The sequence below is a fragment of the Ailuropoda melanoleuca genome, chromosome 7 (genome assembly GCF_002007445.2).
Source record: "Ailuropoda melanoleuca isolate Jingjing chromosome 7, ASM200744v2, whole genome shotgun sequence".
In the NCBI taxonomy this organism is placed as follows: domain Eukaryota; kingdom Metazoa; phylum Chordata; class Mammalia; order Carnivora; family Ursidae; genus Ailuropoda; species Ailuropoda melanoleuca.
In genome coordinates this window covers 23,291,655-23,295,482 of record NC_048224.1, presented here as the reverse complement: position 1 = coordinate 23,295,482, position 3,828 = coordinate 23,291,655, and the positions used below count along the sequence as shown (strand labels likewise).

Below are 3,828 nucleotides of genomic sequence, written 5' to 3'. Positions count from 1 at the left end.
AAAATTATTTGAGCCCAGGTTCTAGTCCTGGCTCTATCACTAACCAGGTGTGTGATCTGGGGGGATAGGGGGGTGTTCTTGAAGATACTTTCCTTTTCTAGTGCTTTGTGAACGAATCATACTTATGCTTCAATGTGGTTTGATGAGTTATCAGTTTTCAGAGAAGCCCTCTGATTTGGAAACAGACCAGGGACTCAGAGCATCTGGGTAGGAGGCACCCAAGGAATATTTGAGTTAGGGCTGGGTTTGGCAGTGAAGTTTAAATGAATTTGGAGATAGGAACTTAAATTTACTGAGCACTAAGTACATTCAAGGCACTTTGTATCCTCAAAATCCACTTTTATGGATAAGAACATTGAATCTAATACAAATATTGAACGATTACATTGTATACCTGACACTAATAAAAGAAAAAAGAAAAAAAGAAAGAAAGAAAATTGAGGCTAAGTTTAAGAAACTTGCATAACAGGGTGCCTGGGTGGCTCATTTGGTTAAGCATCTGCCTTTGGCTAAGGTCATCATCTCAGGGTCATGGAATCGAGCCCCCCACAGCGGGGAGTCTGCTTCTCCCTCTCCCTCTACTGCTTCCCCCTGTTTGTGTGCACTCTCTCTCTGTCAAATCAATAAATAAAATCTTTCAGGGGAAAAAAAAAACTTGCGTAAGGTCACCCATCTCCTACGTGTTAGACCTGAGACTGATTTCAAGTGTGGTGGGCTGTAACTGCTGTTCTTTATTGCCCCTGAAGATTTTAAATAGGTGTGGAAGTGCAACCTGTAGAGCGGGGTTCAGAGCCCTGTAAGTTTAGTGCAGGTGAAGAGAGGCAGTAAACTGTGAAAGACCTTCCAAGCAGGCTGAAGGAGGTGACTGACAAGAATAGATGGGTCATGTTTCCCCTGGATTTCAGGGTCCAGTGGCTCAGCACAGGCTTGGGGAACAAGTGCCTGTGCTCAGTCAAGCAGGCACAGGTGGCAACAGGGGCAGGGGAGCCTGGGGATCCAGGGGTGATGTGACCAGACAGCTGAGGTAAAGCCTAGACTGCAGATGGCAGAGTTCCCAACCCAGAGGCATGCCCTGCTTGCTTCTCAGAAGTCTACATGTAGGAGTGATTGGTATCTAGAGACCCTGGTCTAGTCTGAATGGCTCTCAACTGGTTGGCTATGGAAGGTGGCCTTATTCTGTTTTTGTCTCTCTTTTTTTTGTTTTTGTTCTTTTAAAGTAGGCTCCACACCCAGTGTGGAGCCCAGTGCAAAGCTTGAACTCACAACCCTGAGATAGAGACCTAAGCTGAGATCAGGAGTTGGTCATTTAATTGACTGAGCCACCCGGGTGCCCCTGTTTTTGTCTCTTGGTTAAGAGCTTGGAATCCAAGTCACATGGACCCAGAGTAAATTATTTACTAGTTGTGTGACCTTAGGCAAATTACTCACTTGCTATCAGCTTTGGTCTACTCAACTGTAAAATGAAGATAATAATGGTATATCTTTATAGTATTGTCGNTAAATTATTTACTAGTTGTGTGACCTTAGGCAAATTACTTACTTGCTATCAGCTTTGGTCTACTCAACTGTAAAATGAAGATAATAATGGTATATCTTTATAGTGTTGTCATGTAGATTAAATGAGATAATATAGTTAAAGAGCAGTGACTGGCTCAATAAATGTAATTATTATTGTTATTAATAAGTGATAATACTTATATGGGATTAACTCCTTCTACCACTCAGTGACTTGGACTTAGTATAGCCAGATATTTCATTTTAATCAACAGTACCATAACGCTATTTGAATTTAATCATAAGCTAATTTGAGTCCAAGTTCTTTTTTTTTTTAAAGATTTTATTTATTTATTTGACAGAGATAGAGACAGCCAGTGAGAGGGAACACAAGCAGGGGGAGTGGGAGAGGAAGAAGCAGGCTCATAGCAGAGGAGCCCGATGTGGGGCTCAATCCCACAACTCCGGGATCACGCCCTGAGCCGAAGGCAGACGGTTAACCGCTGCGCCACCCAGGCGCCCCTGAGTCCAAGTTCTTGCTCACAATTCTCAAAGATTGAGGGAAATTATGATTATAATTTGGCCAAATCCCCCCATTCTCCTAATCCACTCCTCCTCCTCTGGACCATCTCACAGTACAGGAAAGGATAAAGTCTCCAATGCTCTGGGCTGTGCCTCATCTCTTGGAGGACAAAGGCCTCCCTCTGTGTCCCCACATACACATTGCCCTGCAGGCCCCTTCTTGGTGCCTGCCTGAATTTCCAGGGAGCATGGAGGGTTGTTCATAGTGGTTCTGATCATGTGCCTGAGGACACAGATGTATTTTTAGTGTCTTCTCCCTTGAGTCTGGCTGAAAACGTCATGCCTATTTTTTATGCCTAATGCCAACTTCTGAATAAATAGGGTAAAGAACTCATTTCTGTTAATAGAGGCCAAGCAATGTCAAGGTCTTGGTTCCCCCCCCCAACTTTGAAATGTTATTTTGCTAATGACATGTAAGGAAAGTGCTTTGTTAAACCCCAAAGCAGTTTATAGGAGTTCTTGTGAAGGAGGAGAATAAAGGTGTCAAAGAGTGCCCTAGAGGGGCGACTGGGTGGCTCAGTTGGTTAACCCTCCGACTCTTGGTTTCAGCTCAGGTCATGATCTCATGTGTCATGAGATTGAGCCTTGAGACAGGCTCCCTGTGCAGTGGGGAGTCTGCTTGACGATTCTCTCCCTCTGCCCATTCTCCCACTCATGCTCATGCACTCTCTCTCTAAATAGATAAATAAATAAATCTTAAAAAAAAAAGCACACTGGAGAAGAGGAGTTAGGTGTCAGGTAGCCTCAGAGGGGCTGAACTAGGACCACTGAGAGGTAAATATAGGGAGAGGTTTTGGGTACCATGTTTTCTATTTACAGAGCTGAGCAGGAATGGAGTGGTACATTGACAAACAATGAGTGGTCACCCTTGCAGATATTCATTCAAGACTGGAAGGCCTCAACCAGGATGTTGGTGACCAGAGTCCTGTGGAAGCAGGAGACTGGATGAGATGGACTGAGGGCCCTTACAGTGCTGAGATTCAGTGATTCCAGAGGGGTGAGGGTGGGGGCTATTCTGCATCTTGGGGCTGGCTACTGAATGAAGTGGACGACAACAACAACAACAACAACAACAACAACAACAAAATAGATATATATATATATATGTTACAGCAGCCTTGAAAATAAACCGGTATGTGGCCACATTTTCCTGGGGGTGATTTTGTCTTTCAATTTTCACCTATTTTTTTGTTAATGGTTATTGGTTTATTTAGGTTTAAAAAAATTTTTTTCCTCAAGTCAGTTTTGGTAAGTAATACTTTTATAGAAGTGTCATTTTAAAATATATTGGCATAAAGTTGTATATTTTTTATGATTTTTAATATCTACTTTCTCTGGAGTTATGTCCTCTTTTTCATTTCCAGTGTGTTTTTTACTTATCTATCTATCTATCTATCTATCTATCTATCTATCTATCCATCCATCATATAATTGACATATAACATTAATTTCAGGTGTATAACACAATGATTTTATATTTCTATATATTACAAAATGATCACAAGTTTAGCATCCATTACCTTGCATAGTTACAAAAAGTTTTTCTTACCTTTTAAAATCTACTCTCTTAGCAACTTTCACATATGCAATACAGTACTATTAACCATAGTCACCATGCTGTATATTACATCCCTGTGACTTATGTATTTTATAATTGGAAGTTTGTGTCTTTTGACCCCCTTCACTTTCTCCTACCCCCTACCTGCTGTCTCTGGCAACCACGAAACTGTTCTCTATATCTATGAGCTTGTG

The 3,828-nt window shown here is 41.8% G+C and overlaps 1 long non-coding RNA gene across 1 annotated transcript in view; it reads left to right on the top strand.

The window, feature by feature from the left end:
- The window catches only part of LOC109490689, a 23,307-nt gene extending 20,086 nt beyond the window's left edge, over window positions 1-3,221 (top strand). The window contains exon 4 of the long non-coding RNA XR_004626488.1: window positions 2,951-3,221. This is a non-coding gene — a long non-coding RNA (uncharacterized LOC109490689). The remainder of the gene's footprint in view (window positions 1-2,950) is intronic.
- The last annotated feature ends 607 nt before the right edge of the window (window positions 3,222-3,828 follow it).